This window comes from Canis lupus, chromosome 32 (genome assembly GCF_048164855.1).
Source record: "Canis lupus baileyi chromosome 32, mCanLup2.hap1, whole genome shotgun sequence".
NCBI classification, from domain to species: domain Eukaryota; kingdom Metazoa; phylum Chordata; class Mammalia; order Carnivora; family Canidae; genus Canis; species Canis lupus.
Genome location: NC_132869.1, coordinates 32,560,123 through 32,586,385, shown reverse-complemented (window position 1 = coordinate 32,586,385; position 26,263 = coordinate 32,560,123). Strand labels below are relative to the sequence as shown.

Sequence of the window (26,263 nt, the reverse complement as noted above, 5' to 3'; positions counted from 1 at the left end):
CAGAATCAGAATGTTAGTATGGAGAGTATTTAGTTCAGGCTCCCATTTTACAGACGAGGAAATTGAAGCTGAGAGAGATGAAGTGGTTTGCTCTAAGGTTACAAAAACAACAGCTAAGGCATGCTTCACTCACGTCTCCTGACTCCCAGCCCGGCTCCTTCCACCACCCCACGTGGCCATTCCAGAAACACACACACACACCCTTTAGCAGCAGAGAGGCAGCAGCCACAGGATGGCCATCTGACAGTTCCAGAAGCCAGGACTAGAGCTCAGGGATCCTGTCATGCCACACTCTGTTTTCTGTCCAGGTGTCTTGGTCTCAGTGTGGCCTGATCTCTTTCTAGGAGACTGGGTCCTGCTCCTGGATGAAGGGACACGGAGAAGCCTCAGTGACTGATCTACCTTCAGCCCAGGACTGTGCTGTCTCTCTGGTCTTTTAACCCAAGGGGTAAGCTTGTTGGATACGTAGGACCCATCTGGCTTCCTGCTTATACAAGAACCAAGATGGTGTACTTCCATTTCTGCTTGTGGTAGAGAAAATGTAACACAATTTAGTAAGATGAGTCTCAGATAAGGAATGGCTGTATCATTCCATGAAAGCCCATCTTTCCAAACCCCTCTGAATATGTATATATTCTTTACGCATCTGGGCCCTTCTCCCAGTATTAGGAGGGGTAATGATAGCAGAGAATGTGCCAAAAGCATGGTAAGTACCCAGTGACACTTTGCTCTGGTCATGTTGAGAAGAGCACATGTTCATCTTTCTTGCATCCTTAACAAGTAATGAAATCCAGGTGAAATTTTTTTTTAATATTTTATTTATTGGGATCCCTAGGTGGCACACCGGTTTAGCGCCTGCCTTTGGCCCAGGGCACGATCCTGGAGACCTGGGATCGAATCCCACGTCGGGCTCCCGGTGCATGGAGCCTGCTTCTCCCTCTGCCTGTGTCTCTGCCTCTCTCTCTCTCTCTCTCTCTCTCTCTCTGTGTGACTATCATAAATAAATAAAAAGTAAAAATAAAAAAATTATTTATTTATTCATGAGAGACACACAGAGAGAGGCAGAGACACAGGCAGAGGGAGAAGCAGCTCCACGCAGGGAGCCCAATGTGGGACTCGATCTCTGAACCCGGGGATCACGACCTGAGCTGAAGGCAGATGTCCAACTGCGGAGGCATCCAGGCCTCCTGAAATTGAGGTGATTCTAATTTATGCACTCCTTGGTTATATTCCCAGTGGATCAAGGGTTCTCAAAAGGTTTTTAGCCCCACGTTCTACCTGAAGGAATGGTGGAGAAAGGAGAGGGCAGGGGCCCAGGAATCCCAGAGGACATCTGCAAGCCTCCAGGGCTAGCTTGTAGGATCTGAGAGTTCTGACAGTAGCAGCAGTCGTACCAACGGTAATACAGTCACATACTGCTTTACAGTTTACAAAATATGCTCGTGTACACCATCCCTGGTGATCCTCAGAAAAGCCCTGTGAGATAAGAAAGGCATTATTACTTACTTTTGCAGCTATGGAAGTTGAAGTTAGAAGGGTCCCACAGAGGGGCGCCTGGTGGCTCAGTTGGATAAGTGGCCAACTCTTGATTTTGGCTCAGGTGATGATCTTGGGGTCCTGAGATCGAACCCCACGTCAGGACTGTGCCTAGCAGGGAGTCTGCTTCTCTCCCTCTACCCTTCCTCCTGTTTTTTTTTTTTTTCTCTTTTTCAAATGAATAAATAAATCTTTAAAAAACAAAAAGAAAGAAAGAAAGAAAGAAAAGGAGGTCGGTCCCATGGAAAGCAAAAGGCTCAAGACCCGGTTTTCTGTCCAGAGTTAAATGCTTCTCTGTGATTCTAGGCCACAGGGTCCCACAAAGGCCAGGGCTCCTGGGAGACTCTGGGAGAGCCTCATGGAACTGGAAATACCCTCCTTGGGCAGGAAGAAAAGCCAGCGGTTACCCAAACCTTTCTAGTTACCTGGTTAAGAAAGAGGCTGCAAAAGTACACAAACAAGGTTTCAACGATTACAGAACATGGGAGGGGAAGCCTCCTGGATAAGGGTGGTCAGAGCTCAGAAGTCTCTGAAGGTAGACTTGTTTCCTAACCTGGCTAGAGCAGGATCATACATGTGCCTATAGCGACTACCTGTATGTGATGACTTAGGTGATCTTATTAGCGTTTGTAAGCAATTGCATCTTTGCAAAGCTGCCTGAATGAGGAGTTTTTATCACTCAAGATGAATTACTTGAGTTTGTGGCTTTCAAGGACTTAAAATCTCGGGGACTAGGAGAGGAGGCAGGAGCTACGTCCATAGCCTGTAGTCATGAAGCCCCCTTGTCTCTGATTTTTGCAGTTGCTCTAGGATATGGCCTGGGGAATAACCACCTCCATTTCATGGACAGGAAGTTCAAGTCCGGAGAAGTGCCAAAGTTGTATTTGGCTCTCGTCACTGAGGGGAGGGACCACACCCTCTCACCCATTCATTCTCCTTCTGTGGTCATCCTTCCTTGCCACGGACTCTCACTGTATGTTTATTCCCTACGTAGCCTGTGTTCGTGCTGAGGTGGAGCATGAAGCACAGTCCCCCTTCTGGGGGTGCAGCTATAGATCTGGGCCGTGGATCTACTCAAGTGCGTAGTAACCAGGAGGGGAAGATTTAGACGTTGGTGGTTCCAGGGCACTGGGGTGGCTCCACTGCTTGAGCAGTTGACTTGGGTCGTGATTGTGAGATGGAGCTCATGTCAGGCTCCGTGCTGGGCTTAAGTCCCTCTCTCCCTTTCCCCCCACTCCTCTCCCTCTGTAAATAAATAAAGAAAGAAGTCAGTGGTTCCAAATAGCTCAGTCTTCCCCCCCTGGATGCTGCCCTCCTGGTCCCCTCTGCCTCCCCTCCCCTAAGTCCATACCTTGCTCTGGAGCTATGTTTGTGGTTCTGTGCTTGGCTTCTCAGGACAGCTACTTGGGTGGTTTAAGACGTAGGCGAGGAGAGAGATGCCCCCATCTCCCACCCCAGTGTAACTCCTCAGCTTCCAGAGCAGGATGCCGTAGACTTCAGCCCCTGGGAAAGGCAGCCTCTCCTAGTAGAGGCTTCTCAACTGTGCCAGTTTCTCTTTCCAGACCCAGGTTCTCATCCCTGGAACTGCTGGAGCATGCCTTCCAGACAGGGGCTTGGGTCTCAGGAAGAGATGGAGAGAAAAGCACCATGAAGGGAATGAGGAGGGAGCAACCACCTACAGAGCAATGATTTCCACTAGGATTTTCCCCAAAGATCAATTTCCCCAGATGTCTTTGCGTATACTCTACGTGGATGTATGCATTTGTTTAAGATATTTATTTATTTATTTATTTAACAATTTATACACCCAACATAGGGTTCAAACTCACACCCTGAGATCAAGGGTCCATGCTCTTCCCACCTAAGCCAGCCAGGCGCCCCCTATGGACGTATATGTTTCTTTCTTTTTCTTTTTTTGGACGTATACGTTTCAATCTCTCCTGTCTACAGCCACAGGGGAATCATGCCAAAATACCACTTTCACACTTTCGAAGGACTTTCTTTTATAATTCTCTAGAGCCTATACGCCGACGGTCAAACTCAGGCATTCAGGACACACCTGCATCTGCCTTCTGGCCCTTTCTTTACTTTGCATTCAAGTCAAGACAGTTACTGATCACTGTGCAGGCTCTGAGATCCTCAGAGAGAGGTTTTACCTCTGAAATTGAGGTAACGCAGGGACCCAGTGTGATCTCCCCTAGGTCTCATTCCTTTTTCTTTTTTAGATTTTTATTTTTTCTTTATTCATGAGATACACAGAGACAGAGACACAGGCGGAGGGAGAAGCAGGCTCCCTGTGGGGAGCCTGATGCAGGGCTTGATCCCAGGACCCAGGGATCATGACCTGAGCCGAAGGCAGACGATCAGCCGCTGAGTCACCCAGTGGTCCCTCCTGTTGTGTGTACATCACTGGCATCTTGTCTGGGCCCAGTGTTTGGGGTGGGGGTTCCCAGTGGCTTTCTGCTCTCCCAAGACCGCACTAGGCAGGTGGCCTCGGATGAGGCTTCCCTCTTCCTGGGGGCCAGGTGGGCGGAGTGAGGCTCTGGCGCCCTCTCGTGGTCAAAAATGGTCACAAGCTTCACTCGGATATTTTTCCCTTTTGCTCTCCCAAGGAGGAACTCTGCCTGGAGCTACTGCCCAGTCCATTTGTTCTGGGTGCCTCTGTTCTGGCTAATGCCCTCAGAGGCAGAGTCGGCTGGCAAAGACAAACATTTAGGGTCGCCTGGGTGGCTCAGCGATTTGGTGCCTGCCTTCGGCCCAGGGTGTGATCCCGGAGACCGGGGATCGAGTCCCACGTCCGGCTCCCTGCATGGAGCCTGCTTCTCTCTCTCTGCCTCTCTCTCTGCCTGTGTCTCTGCCTCTCTCTCTGTATCTCTCATTAAAAAATAAATAAAATCTTAAAAAAAAAAAAAAAGACAAGCATTTAGTGAGCATTGGGGCACCTGTTTGGCTCAGTCGGTAGAGCTTGGGACTCGATCTTGGGATCGTGAGTTTAAGCCCCACATTGGGAATAGATTTTACTTTAAAAAATTTTATATTAAAAAAATTTAGGGAGCACCCAGTGGATTTGTACATAGTTTGTATTGTAGATCGCCAATTACTGTGCTGGCATTGGGGATATGAAAGTAAATATGAGGCCCTGAGAAATTTGACCCAGCCCCTTATTTGCATTCACAGATGGAGGAGCCTTGGCCCTAAGAGGCAAAGAGGTGTGCCCAAGTTCACTCCCTTATGCAAAATTGACATAAAACTCAGGTCTTCTGACTCAATGTCTCACAAAAGATTAAATCAGTTACCTGTATGCCTTTCTGGCTCACAGATTAAACTCCCAGTTGTCTGTAGTAATGTGCCAGGAATGGCACTGAGCTTTAGAACCACTATTGGTATTATCAGGGCTTACATATTTAACTTCTCGTGTATGGGAATGGCAGGGATAGAGCCCCTTGGGAGCTCAAATTTGGGCAGCTCCTTTTCAGTGCACTATTCCCAAATGTCACTATATCGGTTAGCACTGCCTGGTGTTGATAGAATCCATGTAAACCTGGCTGGTCTCTGCCCACACTGGAAGTTTCTTTAGGGCAAGTTCATGCCATCACCACTCACCAGCATAGTCTAGGGCACCTGGTGGTGGTATGCTACGTGACTACTTCACTTTTTTTTTTTTTTTTAATTTATTTATGATAGTCACAGAGAGAGAGAGAGAGAGAGGCAGAGACACAGGCAGAGGGAGAAGCAGGCTCCATGCACCGGGAGCCCGATGTGGGATTCGATCCCGGGTCTCCAGGATCGTGCCCTGGGCCAAAGGCAGGCGCCAAACCACTGCGCCACCCAGGGATCCCACTACTTCACTTTTGACACAATATTGCAGGCAAGTCCCTTCTCTCTGGACATATATCCTCAAGAGAATGCAATCTCGACAGACTGTTCCCACGCTGTGGAAGCAGTCAGAGCCATCCAAAGGTGCAATGAGCTACCTTAGTAAGCAATGATTTTCTTGTCCCCAAAGGTCTTTTTAGGCATAAGCTAGATGATGCTTTGTGGGGATATTCTGGAGGCAAGTCAAGCACTGGATGACTGGTTGGCCCCATCCTGATATTTTTTTGCTCTTGCTCTCCATCATGAAATGTCCACCTTAGTCACGAGTTGCAAACTCCCAGCCTGCTGGGTAGGGGGTGGTGGCACTGAGGGTAGCAGCCTGGGTGACTGGGGGGGCAGGAGAGCTCGCGTCCTGCTGAAGGAGACAGTGCTTCTCAGCCCCAGCCAGCTGCTGCTCAAGAGGATGGCGGCCTTACATGGCTCCATGTTTTGATTTTTCAGGGGAAGCTAGACATTCAGATTTTATTTTATTTTATTATTTATTTATTTATTTACATTCAGATTTTAATGTGCGAATCCCTGATTTTGGATGTTGGCAACTAATCCAAAAATTTAAAAAACCGTTGCATGGACTACACCATGCCCTTGTGCTGCTGTTGGTTTGCAACTCAAAGATTCTGGTTTTCACTTTGTTGGGTAAGTCCAGGGGCGACACCCCCTCCACAAGTGCTCAGCTAACCCTCCCCCCCCCCTTGTGTGTATGGTCCCCTCCTCTCCCTCCTTTGTTCCTTTCTTTTTCTACAGAAGCAGTTTTGACCAGCTGGTCCTCACCCACGTTAACCCCAGGCCCCCCGGGAGCATTCGGCCTCCTTGGGGTAGAAGCGGTGCCGGCAATGCCTCCGAGGCCACCAGGGGGCAGGGCGGGTGCGGCGACCGTTCGGAAGCGTGGGGTGTGTCACCCTCGGCCCGGGCGCGGGCTCCAGCCCCGAGTGCAGCTTTGGGCGCTCAGCAAGGCGCCGGGTCGGCCCCTGAGGGTGCAGCGAGGCTCGTCGCCTGCAGCCCCTCTGGACTCCCGTCCCGCCGCGCCGCCTGCCGGGCAGGCCCTGAGCCACCCAGGGCTCGCTGCCGGCAGCCTGGCCCCCCTAAACCCACTTGCCAGCGACCTTTCAAGAACCTTCAAGGGCTCGTCGTTATATACAGCCTTTCACAAGTGGAGTGTCAGTCGCTGATCCCTGCCTCGTGAACGGGAGTGGGATGGGAGGAGCTTTCACTTCGGTCCTCTTAGTTGTGGTTCTCAGGGCGAGCCTGGTTATTCCGATTGCCTAGACGGGATGCAGGGCACCTGGGTGGCTCAGGTCACCAGGTCATGATCCCAGGCTCCTGGGATCCAGCCTCATGTCAGGCTCCCTGCTCCATGAGGAGTCTGCTGCTCCCCCTCCCTCTGCTGCTCCCCCTGCTTGCGCTTGCTCAATCTCTCTCTCTCTCTGGCAAATAAGTAAATAAAAATAAATAAAATAAATAAAATAATAAAATAAAATAAAATTAAAATAAAATAAAATAAAACAAAATAAAATAATAAAATAAAATATGAGGGACACCTGGATGGCTCCGTGGTTGAGCGTCTGCCTTCAGCTCAGGCTGTGATCCCTGTATCCACGGATCAAGTCCCACAGTGGGGTCCCTGCATGGAGCCTGCTTCTCCCTCTGCCTGTGTCTCTGCCTTTCTCTCTGTGTGTCTCATGAATAAATAAATAAAATCCTTAAAAAGGGGAGGAGGGTCAGGGTTTTAAAAACAAAACAAGAAAATAATGAGATGGAAGCCCACAGAGAAAAGTGACCAATTCAGTCATCAGAACTCGTAAGTTCTAACTGTCCTTGATAGATAGTGTGTGTGTGGGGGGGGGGGTGGGTATAAAAACTTAAAATGGTTTCCAATCTCAAAGAAATGACAGCCTGTTAGGAAAACATGAAACACATATATAAAAATGTCACTAACTCCTCAGCTTCCAAATGGCTAGTACAGGCAATCACGACAGCGGGAACTCAGAGAGCCCTGGATCTGAAGGAAGGGAAGGCCTCACCAAGGCTTCACCAAGGCAGCAGTGGTCTTCACACTTGGGTAGGTGTGCCTCTAAAGGTGCAAAAAAGGCTTTTCTAAGGGTAGGTGGCAGGGTGATGTTGAAGGGAATTAATTTCCAGAACGTCCTCCTCAACATGACTAGACTGTGCTTCCTAACGCCTCAGGTCCCTTCATGTCCACCATTTTTTGACTCACATTTTACAAAAGAGAGGTGTATTAACCACTAGTGCTGCTCACCCATGTGCCCTGCTCTCCTCCAGGTACTCTCCCACTTTTTATTTATTTATTTTTTATTTTTTTTTCTCTCCCACTTTTTAGAAGTCAGGTTTAGGGGCACCTGGGTGGCCCAGTCTGTTGGGCCTCTGACTCTTGGTTTCACTCAGGTCGTGATCTCAGGGTTGTGGGATGGAGCAGGCATTCTGTTTGAGTCCTCTCTCCCTCTTCTCTTCCTGCTTATTCTCTCTCTCTCTCAAAATAAACAAATAAATCTTAAAAAAAAAAAAAAAAAAAGCCAGATGTGGCTATGTGACCTGCTTTGGCCAATGAAATATGAGCAAAAATGTAACTTCTAGGTTGAAGTATTTAAGAGCCTCTGTATGGTTCTCCTTACCTTCTCTCTGCCTTGGTGACTGATGACATTTCAGATGGTGGAGTCCGGATCCCAGAGTGACGATGGCATGGATCAGAACCCCCAGCTGACCTATGATGGACACGTATCGTGAGTTCTGGAGAATAATCTTTGTTGGTTTAAAGTAATCAAGATTTTGGGATCCCTGGGTGGCGCAGCCGTTTGGTGCCTGCCTTTGGCCCAGGGCGGGATCCTGGAGACCCGGGATCGAATCCCACATCGGGCTCCCGGTGCATGGAGCCTGCTTCTCCCTCTGCCTGTGTCTCTGCCTCTCTCTCTCTCTCTGTGACTATCATAAATAAATTAAAAAAAATTAAAAAAAATAAAATAAAGTAATCGAGATTTTGTGGTTTCTTGTTACTATAGCCTAACTACACTGTTATACAAAGGACTTAATCTTTTCCACTGGCCTTTTTTTTTAATTTAGATTTTATTTATTTATTTATTCATGAGAGACGCAGAGAGAGACACAGAGGGTGAAGCAGGCTCCCTGCAGGGAGCCTGATACAGGACTTGATCCCAGGACCCTGGGATGATCACTTGAGCCAGAGGCAGACACTCAACGACTGAGCCACCCAGGCGTCCCTCTTTTCCACCATCCTAACTTTTATTTTGGTGTGTTGCCTTGGTGTGTAAAAATCTCTGGGGCTCCAAAGAAACAATTTAAAATAATGATTTCAATATTGAGAAAGCAAATGACTCTGGATGCCTGAGCAATACATCGTTTTTCAAATCAAAGATTTCCCAGTATATTGTTTTCAACCAATGAAGGGGGTGAAACAAATTCAGTTGTTATTGGTTGGATGTTTAGGGGGTATTGAGTAACTCTGCCTGAACTTCTTCCTTTCCCATGTACTTATTTACATGAATGAGATTTCTCAGCATTATCATCATAAGAATAGGATGTAGGGATAAAATTATTGATCGCTGTCTCATTCCAGCATGTATACAACTATCTCAATATGAGTTGTATTTCTTATAAAATTTTACTGCTTGGGGCACCTGGCTGGCTCAGTAAAGCAAGCAACTCTTGATCTCTTGATCTTGGTCATGAGTTCGAGCCCCACCCCGGGTGTAGAGCTTACTTAAAAAATATTTTTACTCCTTATGTTTAATAATGCTCTATCAACATTTGCAATATATTTATGTTGTTTTAACAAACACTGAACAAATAATAATTGTAATGATAAGTCATTACAGAAGAAAAATTTATTTATTTATTTTTTTTCCAGAAGAAACATTTAAACTCTAGAGCCTTATGGCCATAAAAATAAAAGAATACAATTTTAGATTATATATATATATATATATATATACACATATACATATTATTTGTATGATAACAGTATTATTTGATGATAAATTATTTTCAAGCATAAACTATATATTACATTAGGATAGCATTATGTGGGAGAAATAAAAAGAATGCATTCAAGGAGTAAAAGCAGTGATGTAAATTTTCCTCTATTTTTTTCTTTTCAAAGATTTTATTTATTCATGAGAGACAGTTAGAGAAAGGCAGAGACATAGGCAGAGGAAGAAGCAGGCTTCCCATAGGGACCCCAATGCTGGACTTGATCCCCAGACCTGGGATCACACTCTAAGCCAAAGGCAGATGCTCAACCACTGAGCCACCCAAGTATCCCTAAATTTTCCTCTATTAAAGAAGAACTTGGGATCTCTGGGTGGTGCAGCGGTTTGGCACCTGCCTTTGGCCCAGGGTGCAATCCTGGAGACCCAGGATCGAATCCCACGTTGGGTTTCCGGTGTATGGAACCTGCTTCTCCCTCTGCCTATGTCTTGGCCTCTCTCTCTCTCTCTCTCTGTGACTATCATAAATAAATAAAAATTAAAAAAATAAGAAGAACTTGCTTATGTATTTTGCAAATGGCTGATGATGAGTATCAAATCACTATGATTCCAGTGGATATATTTAATATCAGTTTTATTTTAAAATGTCAGTATGGGGCAGCCTGGGTGGCTCAGAGGTTTGGTGCTGCCTTCCGCCCAGGGCATGAACCTGGAGACCCGGGATCAAGTCCCACGTTGGGCTCCCTGCATGGAGCCTACTTCTCCCTCTGCCTGTGTCTCTGCCCCACTCTGTCTCTCTGTGCTTCTCATGAATAAATAAATAAAATATTAAAAAAAATAAAATGTCAGTATGTTGGGGTTCTGGGTGGCTCAGTCGGTTAAGCATCTGCCTTCAGCCGAGGTCATGATCTCAGGGTCCTGGGATTGAGCCCTGCGTTGGGCTCTCTGCTTAACAGGGAGCCTGCTTCCTCTTCCTCTGTCCCCTACCTTCAGCTCATGCTCTCTCTCTGTGCTCACTCACAAGTGCTTTCTCTTTTTATTTTCATTAAATTTTTTTTAAAGAAATTTAAAAAAATTTACTCATTTATGAGAGACACACAGAGAGAGCAGAGATATAGGCAGAGGGAGAAGCAGGCTCTCCACAAGGAGCCTGATGCGGGACTCCATCCCGAGACTCGGAGATCTTGCCCTGAGCCGAAGGCAGATGCTGAATCGCTGAGCCACCCAGGCATCCCTCTCTTTCTCTCTCAAGTAAATAAATGAAAATATTTAATTTTATTTATTTACTTGAGAGAGAGAGAGAGAGAGAGCGAGCAAGCATGATCGTGGGGGGTGGGGAGAGGTAGAGGGAGAAGCAGACTCCTCACCGAGCAGGGAGCCCAACATGGGACTCAGTCCAAGGACCCTGAGATCATGACCCGAGCTGAAGACAGACACTTACTGACTAAGCCATCCAGGTGCCCCTAAAATTAAAAAAAAAAAAAAAAAAAAGTCAGTATGTCATTATGCCAAAAATCATATCCTTTGCAACTGTAGTTGACCTTTGCACAAATGGGTTTGAGTTGTGAGAGTGCACTTATACATAGACTTTTAAAAGATTTTATTTTTAAGTAATCTCTACACCCAACATAAGGCTCAAACTCACAATCCCAAGATCAAGAGTTTTTTTTTTTAATAAATGCAGTACAGTACTGTAAATGTATTTTATCTTCCTTATGGTTTTTTTAGTAACATTTTATTTTCTCTAGCTTATTTTATTGTAAGAATACAGTATATAATACATGTATTAAATATGTGTGAATAGACTATGTTATTGTAAGATGTCCAATCAACAGTAGGCTATTAGTAGTTAAGTTTGGGGGGAGGAGTCAGATTTTTACTGTGTAGGAGTTGGCACCCCGGGCCCCTGCATTGTTCAAGAGTCAACTGTATTTAAATGTAGTTTGAAAAAAAATTTTTTTTAATTTTAAGAGAATACATAGCTTTTATTTATTTTTTTAAAAAGATTTTATTTATTTATTCATGAGAGACCCAGAGAGAGAGGCAGAGACAAAGGCCGAGGGAGAGCAGGCTCCCCATGGGGAGCGTGATGCAAGACTCAATCCCAGGACCCTAGGATCATGACCTGAGCCAAAGGCAGAAGCTCAACAACTGAGCCACTCAGGTGCCCCAAGAATACATAGCTTTTAAAAATCTGCTTTATTGAAGGGTACATAATTTAAAATTTTTGTTTAGAATGTTTATGGGCTAAGTTTTTGAATGACTACTGCTTTGAGGATTGGGCTGGATTTGGCTTGGTGGAGGAGGTGGAGAAAGGCATTCTGGGTAGGAAGAAGAGTAAAAGTATGGGCACAGAAACTGGGGAGCAGGAACTTGTGAGTTCATGGAGATAAGCATGAAAGGTTAGTTGGGGTGACACTAACAGTCACCAGGCTAAGGCATTTCTGCCTTTTAATTTAATTAATGCAAGTTACACATGATTATAATCTTCTTGGAAAATATTAAAGCTTTAGGGATAGGTTTGGGACCATCACCTCCATTTCTGGCCCTCTCCCCACCTCCCCAAGGGTGACCTTGGTTTTTCAGTTTGGTGTTAGCTCCTTCTAACGTGCACAGGTTGCTGCGTGAGAGAACAGCAAGGTTAGGTGTTTCAGCTTTATCACAGGGTCATTAGCGACCAAGGGCTGGGGGTTGCTCCAGTACATAACTTTTTTATGGCTTATGACTAGAATTTTCCTACTGAGAAAAGGAGAATTGTGATTTGGTGGTGAGGGAAGGAACAGGGGTTAATTTTGGCACCAAGCCTGTGACAGAGTATTGTCAGAGGGTGGCATTAAGCATCATGCCTCTGGAAAGTGGAGCGGATGATGCAGAAAAGGTGGTGGGAGGACACCATATCCCATGTTTATTTGCTCGCAGATATTCCTGGCTGGGTAGAAATATTCTCTCTAGAAACAGGTGGCCCTCTTGGTTTCTTTTATGTCCCCACATTTTTTAAAAGATTTTATTTATTTATTCATGATAGACACACACACAGAGAGAGAGAGAGAGAGAGAGGCACAGGCACAGGCAGAGGGAGAAGCAGACTCCGTGCAAGGAGCCCAATGTGGGACTTGAACCCCGGACTCCAGGATCACGCCCTGGGTCGAAGGCAGGCGCTAAACTGCTGAGCCACCCAGGGATCCCCTATGTCCCCACTTTTGATAGAGACAAGGGCCCAGAAAACTATGTAATAATCATACAAGTGTGATGAGCTTCAGTGTTGAGGACAATGGAGGTGGTAGGGACTGTGGCAAAATGGACAGTCTGAGCTCTTTCTACAGGAGCAACCATTACTCAGCCCACTCAATGCTGTCTTGGGGAAGCATGGCATCAATGTTAGTCACATCTTCAAGGGACTGTAGAAATTGAGATTTTTTTGTGTGTGAAATCTCTCAATATTGGTTCAAAATTTCCTTTTTAAAAATTTATTTATTTTAGAGAGAGAGCGCAGGGGGAGGGGAGGGACAGAGGAAGAGGGGAGAGAGAATCTAAAGTAGACTCCAGGGATCCCTGGGTGGCACAGCGGTTTGGCGCCTGCCTTTGGCCCAGGGCGCGATCCTGGAGACCCGGGATCGAGTCCCATGTCGGGCTCCCGGTGCATGGAGCCTGCTTCTCCCTCTGCCTGTGTCTCTGCCTCTCTCTCTCTCTGTGTGACTATCATAAATAAATAAATAATAAATAAATAAATAAATAAATAAATAAATAAATAAATAAATAAATAAATAAATAAAGTAGACTCCATGCCGGCCATGGAGCTGAAAGTAGGGCCCCATCCCAGGACCCTGAGATCATGAGCTGAACTGAAATAAGAAACGGATGCTTAACTGACTATACCACCCAGGTGCCCCCTGGTTCAAAAATTTCTTAAGTGCTGTACTGGCCAAGTAAGGCATGTGTTTGCAGGATGTATTTGTTTGATTGTTTTTTTAAGATTTTATTTATTTATTCATGAGACACACACACACACACACACACACAGAGAGAGAGAGAGAGAGAGAGAAGCAGAGACACAGGCAGAGGGAGAAGCAGGCTCCATGCATGGAGCCTGACGTGGGACTCGATCCCGGGTCTCCAGGATCACACCCTGGACTGAAGGTGGCACTAAACCACTGAGCCACCAGGGCTGCCCTGCAGGATGTATTTGACCTGTGGACTGCTAATTTGTGACCTTTGTCTTTTTTTTTTTTAAGATTTTATTTATTTATTCATGAGAGAGAGAGAGAGAGAGGCAGAGACACAGGCAGAGGGAGAAGCAGGCTCCCTTGAAGGAGCCCAATGTGGGACTCGATCCTGGACGCCAGGATCACGCCCTGGGCCAAAAGTAGCCGCTCAACCGCTCAATCGCTGAGCCACCCAGGTGTCCCATGTGATCTTTGTCTTAAGGCTTCTTGCCTAAAGGCAGAGTACCCGACCATCATGTAATCTCTTGGCATGCCTCCTGGTTCTAAGATCTGTGGTTATGAAGGACTCCAGGCTTCTTAGGGAGATGCTGTGGGAATGGTTGACTTCACTCCTCATGTCTGGTTCCCACCTGCTTTCCAACATGCAGCTAGTAATAGAGCTCTGCCAGGAAGTTGGGAGGTTTGCAGAAGATTCCAGAAGCATTCTCATAAATCCAGGGAAGTCAGCCAATGTGGATTCACTAGAAGTCAAGTCTCCTCCAGGGAGTTGGCCCTAAGCCTCCAGCACCCTCCTCTCAGGCATTGGGTAGGTTCTTATGCCTCTCCCAGGGCTGAGCCCAGTGGGAACAGAGACTGGTGACTGTTTCTCAAAGGGCTTTGTCCTGTGACTAAGTCCAAGCAAGGCAGTCAGACACAGATGAAAAAGTGTGCCCTGTGCGCATGCACACACACACACACACACACACACACACACACACACTGTCCCCTGCACTCCCAAGACCTTTTCCCACGCAGTCCCATGGCTGCCGGAAGGGCAGCTGGTCATGGGAACGGACTCGAGTTCCCCTCCCCTAATGGAAGCTCCACCCTGCTCCCTTGACTCCCAGCCTTGCCGTCGTCCCAGTCCCCTCCACCCGCTTACTACCTCCAGGGAAGGAAGTAGCTGAACAATGCAGCAGATCAGAGACTGGGCAATGAGCCAAGGGCCCTGGGCTCCAGCCCCAGCTGCTCTAGCCCACCGCACTCTCCCCCTCTTGGTCCCTGTCCCCAAGGCTGCCTTCCTCAGACCTTCCTCCCTACCTTCTCACCATCCCTCAGAAATTTCAGATGGCTAACAGGACCTTGGCTCCTCTCCTGGGTCTGCCCCTTCCCTGCTGTGTGGTGGTGGGTGATGTCCATACCTCTAGTTGAGTAGGATTCCTATGAGCGCCAGAAGCTAAGCTTTGATGGCGATATTGGCCAGTGGGAATGGTGGGAAGGAAGGGTCATTTTTCCTAGATTTTTTCTCCAGAGGTGAAAGCGAGTCCTGAGAATGGAGAGAGTGCTGGAACAAGAGCCCCTGAAGTCCTCATTGTCTCTTGTGGACAGAGCCCTCTCAATGGGGCAGGAGGGGATGGATGTGCCCGCAGGCCTGGGGGGCCATTCTCAGAGGAACAGAAAGGAATCACTAGTCATTTCCAGTTTCTTGGGCCTGGGAAGCCGGTGGGAACCACTACTTTTGTTTTTCCTGTTGGTCTAAAATAATATTCTGCTTGGGTCCGGAACCCCACGCCCCAGGCAGTACTGCTCCTTGCTCATTCTCGGTTCTAGTGCTTTCCCCTGCCTTGCCTTCCGCCAGGCATTTCCTGCCCTGGGAGCCAAGGGGCAGGATTCCTCACAAATTTTTGCCACCTCTGAGAGCCAAACCAGTGTCCCTTCCATTCCCCAGATCCGATTCAGGGAGTAGGGAGTGGGGTGGAAACTAGGGTCTATGAGGGGAGCTTACCAGCCAGGTGACCACAGGCTGATGGGCAGACCCTTTCTCCTGCCACCCCCAGGGTGGTGCGTGGTGCCAGGATATGGGTGAGCTGAGTCTTCACTCCCAGTCTCTTTCCCCTGACATTTTGGTTCCCCCCCTTCAATGATTTGTGCCCCTGTGTAGCTTGACTCTATGCAAGGAGCCACTTGGAGCCTAAAGTCTTGAGGGGGGAAAGAGGGCTCAAGAGCCCTGCTCCCAAACTCAGATTGTAGGTGAGAAGCTCAGGTACGAAGAGCTTGTGTGCCTTGACCAAGATCAACAACCAGTGTGAGGGGGAGAACTGGGACTCTCAGGTTTTCTGACTCTTAGGTTAGGCAATGCCTTTCTGTAACCTTCTACAGTTTCCAAGGGCGGTGTTGGCATAACCCTGGGAGGGAACAGGAGAAAAACATGTCAGTCACTTGGCGTCCTGATCTTCTTGCTTGAGCCTTTTAGAACTTTTATTTTTGTCATCTTTTTTAGTACCTCCGGCTCTATTTTCACCTTGAAAAAGTGGTATTTGAACTTTTTGTTCTCAGCAAAGAAGCTGATGCTAATTGTTCTAAACTCCTGGACTCAGAGGCTGAGCAACCTGCTTTTGCACTAATTATGCCATCTGCCTTTGCTTCCAGTTGTTTCGTAAATAAATGTTAAGTCCTGTCTCTCCAACTCTGCTGCAAGCTTTCCTGCCTCAGCAAGTATTCACTGAATTTTATCACAATAAAAAAAATATTCATCGACTGCCTACTATAGCCCTGGGTCTTTGCTTCTCACCTGTAAAGAGCTTCCAGTCTAAAGGGCGCAAGACAGGGGCGCCTTGGTGGCTCAGTGGTTGAGGGTCTGCCTTCAGCCCAGGGTGTGCTCCCAGGGTCCTGGGATCGAGTCCTGCATCGGGCTTCCCGCAGGGAGCCTGCTTCTCCTTCTGCCTGTGTCTCTGCCTCTCTCCGTCTCTCATGAATAAGTAAATAAAATCTTACAAAAAAATAAAGGGCACAAGACACTGTGAGTAAGGAAACAACTGACCAACGATAGCAAGTGTGACAGCTGCTGAGAAGGGAATGCCCAGGGCTCTCAGAGGAGGTCTCACTTTGGGTGAGGTCTCCAGGATGGTGAGCTGGCCCTGTGAAGATCTGGAGAGAGCGTGGTCTGGGCCAAGAGAATAGTGGGAATAAGTGCCCTGAGCTTGTCATGTTTGAGACCCTACAAAGAAGCCAGAGTCGCTCCGGGAAGGCAAGGGGCATGGGAGGCAGCTGGAGGGGACTTAAGGCTGGAATCCAGAGTCTCAAATGCAGGAGAAGGTAAGGAATTGAGATTTTATTATAAGTGAGTTAGGAAGCCACTGGAGGGTTTAAAGTACAGGAACAACATGATCTATATTCTGATTTTTATTATTATCTATCTACCTACCTATCTATGTTTTGGGATAAATAGCTAGTTTATTTTTTCTCTGAGCAGGAATAAGCTCATTTTGGGCACCTGGTCAGTACCTTGTGATTGGGCTCAATGTGATTTCTTTTCTGTTTGTTCATTTTGTTTTCTGGCTTTATTGAGATGTAACTGACATATAGCACTGTCAGTTTAAGGTATACAGCATAATGACGTGGCTTACGCATGTTGTGAAATGGTTGTCACGGTAAATTAATATCTGTCATCTCCTAGAGATATTTAAAACATACCAAAAAAACTAAGAGCAATTACAACTCTGTATATCTATCTAGATTTTTTCTCATTGTGATGAGAACTCTTAGGATCCTCTCTCCTTCCCATACGGCCTTCTTATACATCACACAACACTGTTGACTAGAGCCATCATGTTTATATTACACCGCTAGTACTTACTTATAACCGGAAGTTGGTACTTTTTGACCACCCTCATCCAGTTCCTCCTCCCCGACACCTACCTATATTTTAAAAATACTAAATATTAATCATCCTGGCTGAATTGAAGGGAATGGATTGGAATATAGCAAGAAAGGAGACAGGAGGTCATTTGAAGGCTGCAGTGATCCAAGCAAGTGATGGCGGTGGGTTGGATTGGGGCAGAAGAGATGGAGAAGAAATATACCCCTTCTGAGACAGAAATGGCAGGACTTGTTTTTTTTTTTTTTTTTTTTTTTGGCAGGACTTGTTATGATGGTTTGGATAACAAGAGGGGAGGGGTGAAGGAAAGAGGAATTATAATGACACCAAGGTAGCTGCCTGAGCAACCAGGTGGTGGTGGAGCCATTTGTGAAGATAGGAAGCATGAACAAGCCTTGGGAAGGACCAGGTTTGAGGGGGCAGGTGGAATCAAGGATTTGGGCATGTGAGGTTAAAGCCATTTCATAGAGATATCAGAAATTGTCATGATTGTCATATATCATGTCATATGGTCCTATGTCACCAGCCCAAAAGTGCTACATTTGGTGTTACATTTGGTGGACAACTCTCAAATTTATTATAATATACAGATTTTCCTTCCCAACTTCTCCATCAATGCTATTATGGTGAAGAAACAGAGATTTTTGTCCTTTAAAAATTTCCTACATTCAGGTCGCCTGTGTGGCTCAGTCTGTTAAGCTTCCAACTCGCGATTTCAGTTCAGGTCATGATTTCATGGGTTGTGGGATCAAGCCCTATGTCAGGCTCCAGGCTCAGTAGGGGGTCTGCGAGATTCTCTCTCTCTTTGCCCCTCCCTCCACTACACATCCGCACGTGCCATGCATTGTCTCTCTCTGTAAAACAAATACATTATTTTTTTTCTTTATTATATATGATAGTCACACAGAGAGAGAGAGAGAGAGAGAGAGAGGCAGAGACACAGGCAGAGGGAGAAGCAGGCTCCACGCACCAGGAGCCCGACGTGGGATTTGATCCCGGGTCTCCAGGATTGCAACCCGGGCCAAAGGAAGGCGCCAAACCGCTGCGCCACCCAGGGATCCCCATTATTTATCTTTAAAAATTTTCTTACAAAAAAAATTTCTTACATTCATTTTGCTGATTGCATTCATATGGTGACGTTTAACCTGTTCCTCTGTCACCTTTCATTTTCTATAAACTGTAGATAGATATAAAGGCTTGCTCTAAAAAAAAAAGGCTTGCTCTGATTCAGGTTCAAGTTTTTGTCAAGAATATTTCATAAGTGGCGCTGTATCCTTTCATCAAGAGGCACCCAACCTTTAAGCATCTTTCCTTTACAGATATTGGTGACTTTCATCTCAATGAAAGTTTACGAAATGGTGATGTTCTGGGATGCCTGGGTGGCTCAGTGGTTGAGCATTTGCCTTTGGCTCAGGGTATGATCCTGGTCCCAGGATCAAGTCCCACATTGGGCTCCCTGCATGGAGCCTGCTTCTCCCTCTGCCTATGTCTCTGCCTTTCTCTCTGTCTCTCTCATGAATAAATAAATAAAATATTTTTAAAAATGGTGATGTTCTATTTATTCCGTATTCTATCAACCTATTGGTTACCTTGAGGAATGTTTGTAATGAAAACCAGATTGAATGCTTGTTTCTTACTCTTAGGGGTTCTCAGATCAGCAATTTTGTCAACCTGAAGTGTATTTCATATAAGAAAGGCAAGTTAAATGCTTGACTTGATTCTCTTCCTTTATTTACCAATTTTCAGAAAAATGAGTTGGTTCCTTTGAATTCTCCAAAGATGATCAATGAAGTTTTTTTTCTTTTATTTCTCTTTTTTCTCTCTCTTTCCTTTAAAAAAATTATTTATTTGAGAGAGAGAAAGCAAGCAGTAGCAGAGGGGAATAGCAGAGGGAGAGGGAGAAGTAGACTCCTCACTGAGTAGGAAGCTTGATATGGGGCCCAATCCCAGGACCCCAAGATCACAACCCAAGCTAAAGGCAGATGCTTAACCTACTGAGCCACAAGGCACCCCTCTTTTTATTTTATTATTTCTTTTTTTTTTTTAAAAGATCTTATTTATTCATGAGAGACACACAGAGAGAGAGAGAGAGGCAGAGACACAGGCAGAGGAAGAAGCAGGCTCCATGCAGGAAGCCTGATGTGGGACTCGATCCCGGGACTCCAGGATCACATCCTGAGCTGAAGGCAGACGCAACTGCTGAGCCACCCAGGCATCCCTATTTTTTATTTCTTTTTAAGCATCAGTAACTATTCAAGAATTTTATCACTGTAAATTAGTTTTTATTAGATTTTTTCCGGAAAAAAAAAAGATTTTTTCTGGAGAGCAGACTTTTATTCAGAGAGAATTGGGACTGAATTTACATTTCCAGAACATCTTCTAGACACTGGGCTAGGTGCTTTCACATTCATTATTCTACTTAATCCCCATGGTGGTCTTGAAGGGCGAGTGCTGTGGCCCCCTGTTTTTCATGGAGGAGAGACAGGCTTTTAGTAGCCACGTGACTAGTCTAAAGTCATACAGACAGGCAGAGGCCAAGCTCAGATTTGTCTGAGCCACATGGCACCATGTAGCTTTTTTGAATGAGATCCTACAGACACTGGTTCCCTAAATAGGGTCCACTGATTACGCCTTTAGCCTTCTTTGTACCTTATCATATATCCTCCTCATAGTTACCTGTTTTTGGTCCCTTGATTTGTCACTGTCATACTTGCAAAAGCAGTTCCTAAGGACTAGAATACTCTTCTGCTTTGTAACCTAACACACAGCTTTTTTTTTTTTTTTTTTTTTTTTTTAAGTAAGCTCTATGTCCAATATGGGGCTTGAACCTACAACCCCAAGATCAAGAGTCACATGCTCAAGGCACCTGGGTGGCTCAGTCAGTTAAGTGTCTGCTAAAGGGTCCCAGGATCAAGCTCTTGCTCAGGCTCCCTGCTAAGCCTGGAGCCTGCTTCTCTCTGCCCTTCCCTCCTGCTCTGTTTTTTTTCTCTCTCTCTCTCTGAAATAAATAAATAAAATCTTTTTAAAAAGTCATATGCTCTACTGACTGAGCCGCCAGGCACCCCACTCATAGCTTTTTTTGTTGTTATTGTTAAATACATTTTAATTATATTTACATACATAATTTTAACTCAATGTCAAACTATCACATTATGTATATTCTTCTTGAATTGAACATTATATTGAGATAACTGTAGAATCACAGGCAGTTGTAAGAAATAATACAGAGAGATCCCTTATGCACTTTGTCCAGTTTCTTTCCAGTGGTAACATTTTGCAAAACTACCCATAGTGTAACATCACAACCAGGATGCAGACACTGATGCAGTCTGCCCATCTTAATCAGGTTATGCCGGTTTTTCTTGTTCTCATTTGTGTGTGCCTGCGTGCGTCTGGTTTTATACAATTTTAGCACATGTAGAGGTTCATGTTTCCACCATTAGAATCAAGAGCTAAGCAGTTCTGTAACTACCAGCATCCCCTTAGTGTTTTTTTTTTTAAAGATTGTATTTATTTATTCATTAGAGACACAGAGAAAGAGGCAGAGACAGGCAGAGGGAGAAGCAGGCTCCCTGTGGGAAGCCTGGTGTGGGACTTGATTCCAGGACCCGGGGATCAGGACCTGAGCTGAAGGCAGACACTCGACCACTGAGCCACCCAGGCACCAGTGTTGCCCATGCTGACCTCCTGCCCACCTCCCTACCTCCCCTGCCCCATCCCAAACAGCGGCCTGTCACTCGGTTGTCCTCCGTTTCTAAAATATTGTCATTTCCAAATGCTATATAAATGGAATCATACAACACCTAACCTTTTTTCAGCGAGCATAATTCCCAAGAGACTCATCCAAGTTGTTAGACATAGCGATCAATAGTTCAGCCTTCTTCTTGCTGACTAGTGGTCCATAGTGGGGATGTGCCACATTGTATTTAATCATTCTCCTGCTGAAGGCCAACTGGGCTGATTCCAATTTTTGATAATTATGAATGAAGCTGCAACGAACATACATATACAAGTTTTTATGGGAAGGTGTTTTCATTTCTCTGGAACAAATGCCCAAGAGGGCAATTCCTGGATCATCTGGTAGTTGTGTGGTTAGCTTTTTTTTTTTTTTTTTTTTAAGATTTTATTTATTTATGATAGACAGAAAGAGAGAGAGGCACAGACACAGGCAGAGGGAGAGGCAGGCTCCATGCAGGGCGCCCGATGTGGGACTCGATCCCGGGACTCCAGGAACGCGCCCTGGGCCAAAGGCAGGCGCCAAACCCCTGAGCCACCCAGGGATCCCCAGCTTTTTTTTTTTTTTTTTTTTTTTTTTTTTTTTTTTTTTCCCCAGCTTTTTTTTTAAGGTTTTATTTATCTTAGAGTGATGGAGAGTGGGAGCAGGGGGAGGGGCAGAGAGAAGGAGAGAGAGAGAGAGAGAGAGAGAGAGAATCCTCAAGCAGACTCCCCGCTGAGCACAGAGCCCAATGGGGGCACTTGAACTCACAACCCCCAGATCATGACCTGAGCTGAACTCAAGAGTCAGAATCTCAAATGACTGAGCCATGCAGGTGCCCCTGCACGCTTAGTTTTCTAAAAAATTGCCCAACTGTTTTTCCAGAATGGCTGTGTGATTAGTTTTCAAGGATTGGAGAGCATGTTCGTATGCTGACGGGAAAGATTAGTTTGTAGGAACCAGGTTCTTAAAAAGTGGAGAGAGGGTAGGCCCCACAGCTCCTGTGGTGGGATTATGAGGAAGGGGGTGCTTTTCAGAGTACAAGGTGGGGAGAGATATTGGAGGTTGCAGAGGCAGATGGGTTTGCAGGTTGTGTTAGGAATGAGAGGAAGCTCCGCTTTGCTTCTATTGCCTCAGCTACATAGAGGAGGCTAGGGCAATAAGAGTTGTACATCAAACCATCATGTTGCACACCAAAACTAATACGATGTCGTATGTCAATCACATCTCACTACAACTGGAAAAAAAACATTTAAGAACCTACACCATCAGTTGAGAGGGGAAGATTTTATATAGAGAGAATCAGTATAAAAGTTGTTTTGGGGTCATCTGGGTGACTCAGCGGTTTAGTGCCTGCCTTCGGCCCAGGGCATGGTCCTGGAGACCCAGGATCGCGTCCCACGTTGGGCTCCCTGCAGGGAGCCTGCTTCTCCCTCTGCCTGTGTCTCTGCCTCTCTCTCTGCGTCTCTCATGAATAAATAAATAAAATCTTTAAAAAAAAAGTTGTCTTGGAGAGTGTAAAAGCAAACCTACTGGAGAAATGTCAAAGGCATTCCTAGGTAGTGTTGAGAATCTGAGGGTAGGATTGTGAGCATGAAATGAAGGTAATCTGCCTGAAAGTGTGGTTTTGCTCTAGCAAAAGCACTGCGAAGGCAGATGGTGGATGTATTCAGAGTATGGGTTTTGCCAGGCCAGTGTAAATTGGAGGAGCCAGGCAAGAGAGTGGTTATAGTAATGGATGATGGAAATGAAGGTGAGAAAGAAGGAATATGAAAGGTGGGTCTAATGAGTAGTGAGACATTAGTGAGGACAAGGGATCAGAACTCATGAGAAAGGTCAAAAAAGTGTTGAGAGAGAATTAAGTAAAAGGTTGTGGTTTGAGAGTCTCCAGCCTGAGCGGTGGTTGGAAGTGGAGTAGCTTCTGGTGAAGACAAAGTTGAGAGTGTGACCACAGGAGTGGGCAGCTGCTATGGAGTGTGGAAGGTATCACTGGAAATGAGGCGGTCAGGGGAGGTGATTGAGAGGCCATTCACATGGATGTGGCGCTCACCAAATATAACAAAACTTAGGGTGGAGAGAGAGGCAGTGAGCCAAGAGCTGAATGATGGGCAGTGAGCGATTGGGAGATTGATTGATCACATTAACCAAGATAGTAGGTCCAGATGGTGAAGGCTGAAAGGAACAGGGGTTTTGTAGGAGGGGTGGGGGAAGCACTGGTTTATTTATTTTTTTTAATTAGCACTGGTTTAGAAATGGCATTTGGGGTGGGAGAGGAGTAGATTTAGCCACTTCCTGACTGAGGTACAGGAGAAAAAGAGGAAAATAGCATTCACTTAAGAGGGCTGCTGAAGACTCAGTGTACTTGGGAGATAGCAAAGTTTCAGTGAGGCAAGGAGGTGAAGGCAGCATTCTGAGAAAAGGCTGAGCATATGGAAGAATTTGCCAATCACAGGTTGCAGGGGGCACAGAGGAGGGACGTGGCTGAGGGCAGGAGCTGGGAGCATCTTGCCAGTAGGAGGACAAGGATGGAGTGATACTAAGTGAGAGGGAACTCAAATCTGTGGTGATGATCGAGGTAACAGGGATGGGAGAATGAATGATGAGATACAGTGCCGTCCAGAGCTTTCTGTGTTGTTGGAAAATCTGCACTGTAACCACCCAGCCACATGTGGCTATCATATTGGACAGCCCAAGTTAGAGGAAGGTGGCTTCCCATTTTTGTGACATTTTCGCTTGCTGGCCTGGTGGCTGTCAGGATGGTCACTCCTCCACATAGCAAGGTGTAGCAGAGACCCTCTCACTCCTCTATCCTGCGAATCCAGACAAAGCACAGGATAAAGCAACAACGTGAGGTCCAAATTCTAATTTTACCACTCACTAGGTTTGAATTAGAGCAAATAAATTAACTTGCTTGGTATATATAGGCCTGCAGTAAATATTAGTTGACAAAATCTGTCTGAGGTTTCCTTTCATCTGTAGAATGGGAGTGGGGAGCTGTTGTAAAAATGAGTGCTTTAGCATGGTGTTCAATAAATAGTCCCTAGTATTGACATAGTGAGTTCTTAATATTTGCTGATTGATCAAAAACTGTCCTTCAGGCCAAAAGATTACTCGTCGAGGGATTGGCTCACAGAACTGAGCCATGCCGCTTCCTTTGGAGTTCCAGGTCTCTCAGATTACAACATGGGGTCATTTGGGGCTGGATTTATTTTATTTTATTTTATTTTATTTTATTTTATTTATTTTATTTTATTTTATTTTATTTTATTTATTTTATTTTTAAAAAAGATTTTATTTATTTGGCAGAGAGAGAGAAAGTGAACACAAGCAGGGCGCAAGCAGCGGGCAGGGGAGGGGGCAGGGGGAGGAGGAGGCTCCGCAGGAAGCAGGGACCCCCTATGTGGGGCTGATCTCAGGACCCTGGGAATGCGACCTGAGCCCAAGGCAGGCGCTTAACCAGCTGAGCTCTCCAGGTGCCCTCAGGGCTGGGTTTAATTGTTCAGTTCTGCTGGGGTAAGAACATTTCTGGGGAACTTAGAAGTGCAGGTAGAGATAGCAAGGGGACAAGGTGGAGGATCTAAAGTGAGCCATAGTATGGGAGCTTCTAGTCATAATCTGGGCAGTTCTATCTCTCTCTTTTTTTAAAAGATAGATTTTATTTATTTGAGAGAGAGAGAGCGAGCATACATGATGAGGTGGGGGTGAGGAGCAGAGAGGGAGAGGGAGAAGCAAAAAAAAAAAAAAAAAAAGAGGGAGCAGCAGACTCCATGCTGAGCAGCATCCCAGGATGATGACTTGAGTTGAAGGTAGATGCTTAACTGACTGAGCCACTCAGGTGTCCCATAATTTGGACAGTTTCAGTATCATTTGCCACTTTGATTTTTTTTTTAATTTTATTTATTTATGATAGTCACACAGAGAGAGAGAGGCAAAGACACAGGCAGAGGGAGAAGCAGGCTCCATGCACCGGGAGCCTGACGTGGGATTCGATCCCGGGTCTCCAGGATCGCGCCCTGGGCCAAAGGCAGGCGCTAAACCGCTGCGCCACCCAGGGATCCCTGCCACTTTGATTTTTACTGAAAAAGCCTTTGTTTTGTAGTTCCAACTTTTTTTTTTTTTTTTTTAATCCCTGCATCCCCATCATCTAAAAACCAAAAGTATATTGTTTGGGAAGTAGAGGTGTTCTGAGATTCTAATGGGAGATGTCTGTGATTTGGGGCTATGATGTACTAGGAGTCATAGTGACCTCTGATTTGGAGTGATTGTGATCACCTTTCTGTGAGGCCACCCATAATTCCCTAGTTATTACCTCTATGGTCTCAGATTGGACATTTACTTACCTCATATTATGATGGCCTCTCTGTGTCTCTCCCTCTGACTAGATTGTGACATCCAAGGCAGGAACTTTGCCTAACTGATCATTGAGTATTCCTGGACTCTAGCACATGTCTGGAGCACATAGTAAGTAGCTGCTCAATAATTATTTGCTGAATAACTGAATGAATGGGATTTGAGGTGATGGCACCCCACTGTGTTCCTCTCCTTTGTGGTCTGGATTGACTATAAACCGATTGTGCTGAAATGTCTGTGTTTGTGGCCTGCAGTGACTGTGATTTGAGGAGTCTCTGCACAGCGATTGTGACCTGTTTTCACTGACCTGTGATAAGGACCGGCAGGGATAGTGAATGGAGGTAACTGTTAACTTTGCATGATTGTGAGCTCAAGTGGTTGCGAACACGTTAGCAATAAATGGTGCCTTCTACCACTGCTGTCAGGGGACTGTGATCCTGACCCACGGAGACTTGGCTTCACATGACCACCAGCCAGTGTCAGACCTTGACCACTGACCTGAGATGTCTGTCAGGTGCAGGGACTGTTGGTCTCAGCTGGTGGCCGAGGTTACTGATCCGCGTTATGAGCCGAGGTTACTGAGATCCGTGAACTTGGGCTCAGTCTGGGAAGGGCGCTAATCCGTGTGTTCTCCTCTTAGATTCCACTCTGTTGTGTATAACAAAATATCCTCCCAGAGTCTACGAATGACACACTTGGCCCCACGCAAACGAGGACTAGGTTGGGTCAATGCCCAGAAAACTCTCCTTGAAATAAAACGCATCGTGGAGCCGCGCGCAGTGACCGCTTCTCGTCCAGACCCCCGCCCCGCCCCCCCCGCCCCCCCCGCCCCCCCCGCCCCCAGCCCCTCAGCCCCTCAGCCCCTCAGCCCCCGGTGCGCCTGCGCGGAGGCGGGGCCGGGCTTTGCCCTTTGTTGTGGGCCCCAGTTTCCCAGGACACCGTGCGGCGCTGGGGTGGGGCTATGCAGATGAGGCCCGGGGGCGGGGCGGTTGCGGCGGCGTCGGCGGCGGCCGGGGAGGGTCAGTTG

General features: G+C 46.2%; 2 long non-coding RNA genes across 5 annotated transcripts; one reads left to right on the top strand and one right to left on the bottom strand.

Annotated features, from left to right (window-relative positions):
• The first annotated feature begins 85 nt into the window (after positions 1-85).
• LOC140623098 (uncharacterized) lies at positions 86-25,925 on the top strand. The gene is made up of 4 exons (XR_012022779.1): positions 86-448; positions 8,077-8,184; positions 25,269-25,347; positions 25,491-25,925. It is a non-coding gene; the product is annotated as an uncharacterized lncRNA (long non-coding RNA).
• LOC140623096 (uncharacterized) lies at positions 991-26,026 on the bottom strand. Of its 4 annotated transcripts, none has more exons than XR_012022773.1 (5): positions 25,227-25,728; positions 20,980-21,160; positions 8,043-8,132; positions 2,888-3,211; positions 991-1,727 (listed from the first exon to the last, which is right to left on the bottom strand). It is a non-coding gene; the product is annotated as an uncharacterized lncRNA (long non-coding RNA). The 4 variants fall into 4 exon arrangements; XR_012022775.1 differs by lacking the exon at positions 25,227-25,728 and adding an exon at positions 25,735-26,026 and having other exon boundaries at positions 992-1,727; positions 2,888-3,155; XR_012022774.1 differs by lacking the exon at positions 25,227-25,728 and adding an exon at positions 25,735-26,026 and having other exon boundaries at positions 994-1,476.
• Between the last annotated feature and the right edge of the window lie 237 nt (positions 26,027-26,263).